This window comes from Dipodomys spectabilis, unplaced genomic scaffold, assembly GCF_019054845.1.
Source record: "Dipodomys spectabilis isolate Male_0828 unplaced genomic scaffold, ASM1905484v1 ptg000239l, whole genome shotgun sequence".
In the NCBI taxonomy this organism is placed as follows: domain Eukaryota; kingdom Metazoa; phylum Chordata; class Mammalia; order Rodentia; family Heteromyidae; genus Dipodomys; species Dipodomys spectabilis.
In genome coordinates this window covers 3,845,756-3,852,266 of record NW_024870916.1, presented here as the reverse complement: position 1 = coordinate 3,852,266, position 6,511 = coordinate 3,845,756, and positions in this window count along the sequence as shown.

Genomic DNA, 6,511 nt, shown 5'->3' with positions numbered 1-6,511 from the left:
GCACAAAAGCTCAGGTAAGTTGATGATAGGGAAATGAACCCTAAGATATGTACTCAAATGTTTTCTTTTTCTTTCCTGAGATTGTTTCTAACACATGTATAAGATTATTTCTTTGTTGCTTTGTATGTCCCTTCCCCACAGTATAACCCCTGCTTTCACTGTATTTGATGTAGGTATAATTTCTGGAGGGGAAGGGGAAAAAGAAATCGTTTAAATAGGGAAACAGGAGGCCCCATTGCAACAATGAGATGTACAAGTCGTTATGTCAAAAACGAACTTTACAACTTTGGTGGGGCAGGGGTGGGGGGGCGGAGAGGGGAGGATTGGGGGGGGGCCTGAGAGGAGCATGGGAAGGGATGGGAAGGGGAAACAAAGGAGGAGGCAACAATGCTTGATAAGAAATGTACTCATTATCTTGACCATGTAATTGTAACCCCTCTGTACAGTATTTTCAAAATAATAAAATGGAAAATAAAGGAATAAAACAAAAATACAATAAATAACCACAACAAACAGGATATGGACTGACCATCTATCCGTAAGTACAAATCCTACCTTTACAATGTATATAAATAGAATGTTTCCTGGGTGGGTACTTGAATTCAGGCCTAGGGACCAGGTCTTACTTTCTTGTCTTCAAGCATGGTGAGCTTCCCCTTCATCCACAGTGCTTCACAGTTACCCAGGCCTTAACTTCAAATTCAAAGCTAGGAGAAATGGTGTAAATTGCAAGCCAGAGAGCTATTTTTTTTTTTTTTTGCTTTTTTTGCTATACACTGTCTCGAACTCAAGTCATGGCAAACGTGCCTCAGCTTTCATCACCATAGGCTGGGGTGCAGCCGCTGGAAACACAGCCTATCCTGAGATCCTAGAACTTCAGGCCTTGTGCCGGGAGAGGGGGGTGGGGGAATCACAGAAAAAAAGTGGTGGGATGGCGTTTTTACATTTTCTTCTTTTGCACCGTGGCCATCTCGGTCTGAGTGATCCACCTCCAAAGGATACTTCACCTTGCATTGCTTAAGGCTTGCAGGCTACTGGGGAAGCCATAATCCCGAACAATGATTAGCCAGGCACCAGTGGCTTTTACCAGTCCTTCTTGATACTTAAAAGGCTGTGATAGGAGGATTATGGTCAAAGTCACGATAGGCAAGAAAGTCCTTGAGACGACTGTCCAACCTCAATGCCATCAAAGCCAGAAGTAGAGCTGTTTGGCTCCAGTGGTAGAGGGCTAATCTTGAGCAAGAACAGCTCATGGACTGTGCCCAAATCCTGAGTTCAAGTTTCAGGACTGGCAACAAACAGACATACACAACAATCGGTGCAGCCATCTGGCTAAAGCAGGTCTCCCTCTTGTCCCCAACTGGATTGGACAGACTTTCCTGGTAAAGGGGCTGCTGTCATCTTGACTCTGTCCATTCTGTCTCCATCACAGGATTCCAGGCACACCCCCATTCTTTCATGGTTCTTTTTGACCAATGGGATACAAGAATAGTGGCCGCGCCCACATTCCATGCTTCCCAGTAGCACCTGGATTCCTTCTGTTGGTTGACACCACTACCAGCAGTTGAGGAAGGTAGAGGTGGCTGAGTGGTGAGCAAGAGACTCCAGGTGACTTTGAGGTAGAGTAGGAAATGATGTCCTAGTCGGCAAGTGGGAGAATAGAGGATTTCCTAGAGCCTGGAAGCGTGGCCAGCCTAACTTTCCCATCCCATTGCTCAGATGTCTGAAACAATAAGAATCAATGAGAGAACTCTGGGCAAAAAACTGCCACAAGAACACCAGCAGTATCCTCCCGACAGACCTGAAACATTCAAGAAAACAAAGAACAGGGAAAAGGGAGGGATCCCCAAGACAAACACTACTGGAGAGCCAGATTGAATGGAGAGTCCGGCCAAAGGTGATGCCAACCATGGGCCTCCCCTGCCTTTGAACACAGTCACAGCCACTAGGGTCCAGAGTGTCAAGGGTCCCAATACCACCAAGGATCCACAGAGGTTCTACCCACATGTGGTACCCACCCTGGACCACAGAAAAGAAGAAACCAGTTACTATTTGCCAAGATCCAACCACTGAAGCAGGGAAAGACAGACCCACAGGGTCAATGGGAGTAAGAGAGGGAGAAGATAGCCCAGATACATGCAGAGCCAAAAATGGAGCTAGAGATCCACAAGGCACCCATATAGTGGTTGGTTTCAGCAGAAAGCGATTTACAATGTGCACTGGCCCAAGTGCAGCAGGCCACTGATGACAGAGAAAGGGATCACCAAGCTTTTAAGAGCTGCCTGCAAGCTACAGAGTGGCGCATGGCAGAGCTGGAGATAGTGGTTTCTGTGGTCACTGCTGGAAAGGAGGAGACCAAAATGTTCTTCAAACAGCTGAATGATGTAACCCTTCAGCTCAAGGACAAGACCAGTAACTTTGATGACCTGGAGTAAATGAACACAGAGTTGCAGGAGATGGTGGAAGTGCTGTGGATACAGAGGAGCAACATGAAGAAGAGAATATGCAAGCTCCAACAAGTGCTGGAGGGGCGTGAGGTAGTGAAGAGACTACTGGACAATCTGAGGTGGCTGGTGACCACAGCGAATCTGTAGAATGACACCTTCATGGAGGACCTGAGCATTGAGAGGTCCACACAGAAGAAGGAGGCATGGTGGCTGACTCAATGGGTGAACCATCTGACAGAGGAGAAGGAATGAGGGGCAAGGCATGTGTTGGACCTAGGGAATGAGCTGTGAGAACTGAGAAGGAAGCTGGTAAAGCCACGCCCACCACGGGACCATCTCAGGCCAAGCGGCAGCTGCAAGGACTCGTCTACAGCAAGCAGATGGAGTTGAAAAACCTGGAGGAACAACTTCACATCCAGGTCCAGGAAAACCAGTCTCCGTCTTCAGAACATGGAGCAGCAGGAGCAACTGCAGAGACTGGAGGAGAAAGCCTAGGATCGGTAGGAGATCCCTGAGACCCCACGATGAGCATGTGTGTGGAATGAACAACCGGAGGAAAAGCTGGCCCTGCTGTGGGACGCTCCCCACAGCATGAGCAGTGAGAAGGAGGAGTTCACCAGCATCCTGGACTCACAGCAGCAGATGAAGAAATATCTGCGGGAACAGTTGGACTGCTCAGAGGAGAAGATAGAGAAATGGATAGTGGTGGCTGAGAAATAGAGCCAAGCATCTCAGGACCAGCAGGAGCAGTCCCTGGGCCAGTGCAGGAGTTCAGAGCCTCCTGTGAATGGCACATTGTCTCCAATGAACGACTGTGCTATGAGAAGGAGGCCCTGCAGCAGCACTTAGAGAGGCAGACCCAGCTGCTGGAGCAGCTGAAGCAAGTGAAGAGCTCAACAAACTTGAGGGACCAGGTGGTGTCCCCAAAGTGGCCTGGAAGCCACCAGATCACAGGAGGAGTGTCTGCAGACAGCTGAGCTTCCTGGCTTTCCCTGGGGAAGGGGAAGACATGAACCCTTGAGAAGCAAAATGTAAGGATGTGACTCCCCCGCACCCCAGCCGATGTGACCATCACAGAGGGTGGAGATATCTCCCAGACCAAGAGTGACATGGCTCTGAGAGTGTTCTTGGAGGATGAGATTCACAGGGGGGAAACTCCTGCCGCGAGAATGGCGGGCCAGCTTCAGGCACCCTCTTGCCGACCCAGCAGTTCAGTGCCAGACTGAGCTGGAGCCACAGGCCCTCTGCCCCATGAGCTTCCACCACAACATGCGTGAGGATGGGAAGCAGGACAGATGGGCATCTGAGAAGAAAATTTGCTTCATCCATGACCTGCCTGATGAGGTGGACTTCCAGAGTCCAGCAGGTGAGCTCCACCATTGATGCAGCCAGCTGTTGGCACACATCCGAACTATCGAGGAGTCCCTCATGGTGTGTAGAGAGCAGTTGTTGGTCCTGAATGAGCTGTGTTGGGAGAAAGCCCAGTGCATGCACTGGCTGTCCCAGGAGAAGGTGGAGAAGAGGATAGTGCTGCGGGAGCTGCTGTCACTCCTAGCAAGGGAAGCACAGACAGCAGTCTCCAGATGCCAGCACAGGCTGAGACCCCCACCACCAACACTGCTTCAGACGCCTCAGGGCCTGTGGTGGATGAAATTAGGGAGGACCAGAAAGGTTTTGAAGAATTGCAACTTGAAGACAGCATGGAAACTGCCAGAAGAGAGGTCAGGGTTCCCGATCCCATAGTGGACTCCCCCAAGGAGCACGTCCTGCCCCAGATGCCCCACTTCCAGATCCGCCCACAGCTCCCAGGCTCAGGGAAGAGTGCTCCCTCACTTTCTCCTGTAGACTGATGTGGATGATGACTCTGTATGTGACATACTGACTCTCAAAAGCCTTGGCAGCCACCAGAAGTAGGTGGCCAGGTGGCTTTCTCTCAGGCCTCCATCAGCCAGGTGACAGGAAGGTTAAACTGGGGGTCAGGTAGGTCAGACCCTTCAGGGAGTTGGCCCAAACTCAAGGGATAGCTAATGGCCCATTGCTGGCCAGGAAAGAGGTCCATGTTATGCTTATCACAAAGAATAAATTGTTTTCAAAGCAAAATAAAAAGCCTCCAACAAAGATTTCTTCTTTCAATCCTGGGGTTTGAACTCAGGGCCTGGCCATTGTCCTGAGCTCTTTTTGATCAAGACTGGCACTCTACCAGTTGAGCCCCACCTCCCTTTCCAGCTTTTTCTGTGTGGAATAGAACCCAGGGCTTCAGGCATGTTAGGTAACCACTCTACCACTGAGCCACATTCTCAGCTAGGATGATTCTCCCCCCTCCCAAACCCATATGACCATTCCTCAGATAAATAGGAAATAGGTGGTGGTGTATGCATCAAACACCTAGGCCAGCAGCCACCAGGCTTAGTGGGGAAAAGATTGTAGTGTAGAAATCTCTGATTTTGCATGCACGTGGTGTGTGTGTGTGCATGTGTGCGTGCATGTGTGTGTGTGTGTGTGTGTGTGTGTGTGTGTGTGTGTGTGTGTGTGTGTGTATGTGTGTGTGGACTCAGGGCCTAGGCTCTATCCCTGAGTTTTCTTTCTCAAGGCTAGTGCTTTGCAACTTGAGCCACAGCCCCACTTGTTTTTGGATGGTTAATTGTAGGTAAGAGTCTCAAGGACTTTCCTCTCCAGGGTGGCTTTGAATCATAATGGGGGCCCCAGGGAAGCAAGAGTAAACACAACTCCCAAGTACTATCCCTATGGTGGGCTACCCCTGCCCCCTGGTGGCTACACGCGGGACATGCGGCCCCATGCCATTATCCTCTAGAGTTCAATTTGGGGAAGTGACCAGAGCCAAGCTGACTTTTGCTCACCCTGATTGCTGATGCCAGAGCAGGTCTGTTCAACACGAGGCCAGGAGAGCTCCAGGAAGCCCAGCTTTCCAGGGACACAAGGAAGGGAGAGGTCAGCTCCAGGTTGACTAAGAGCCTTTGCCCACGGATACCCCAACTTGTCCTTACTTATCACCATAAGACCTGTGAAAGAAAAACCCAAAAAAACGAAATTGGATCTGTGCCTCCATGTGGTAGAGCTCTAGCATTGAACCAAAGAGCTCAGAGACAGGGCCCCCAACCTTTCAATTCAAGACCCCCAGCTGACCTTCCCCCATAAAACACAGCTTGTCTAAATGTGAACTAGTAGGATTTGTGCAGTGTTTCTGAAGAATGGTGATACTGAAGAAAGCACCCTAATTCTAATGACAGCTGAACTTATGACTTACAGCTATGTGCTGAGTCCTTCCCAGGGCGCTATTTGCTGGGTCCTTCCCTCATGGTGGTTTTGTGCTGAGTCCTCAAAAAGGTGCTGTTTGGTAAGTCATCCCAAAGGGTGCTATGTGCTGAGTCCCTGAGAAGAGTGGGCCGTCCTGGGTTTTTCAAAGGGTGCTGTATGCTGAGTCCATTACACAACATACTGTATGCTGAATCCTTCAAAATGTGTGGTGTGCTAATGCATCCCAAAGGGTCCTGCTATGTGCTGAGCCCTTGCGAAGAGAGGGATGAGGTATTTTTTGAGTGCCATGTGCCGAGTCCTTTACACAGGGTGCTCTGTACTTCCTTCAAATGGTGCTGTGTGCTGAGTGCTTCCACAGTGAGGTATGTGCTGAGTCCTTCAAAATTGTTCTGTGTGCTGAGTTTTTTGAAGGATGCTGTGCACTGGGTGTTTTACACAGTGTGCTTCAGCACAGGGTGTGATGAGTCCCTGGGAAAGAGTGCTATGTGCTGAGTTTTTCAAAGCATGCCATGCACTGAGTCCTTTAAACTGGGAGCTATGGACTCCCTCCTTCAAAGGGTACTGTGTGCTGAGTACTTTACCCAGCACACTACATGCTGAGTTAAAGGGAGCTGTGTGCTGAGTCATTTACACAGGGTGCTTTGTGCTGATTTTTGAAGAGTGTTGTGTGCTGAGTCATTCCAAAGGGTGCTATGTTCTGAGTCCTTGAGAGATGGTTATCCCCAACACACACACAAAAACACAAATATACATACACACACGAGTGTCACCATGCACCTGCTTGGTGT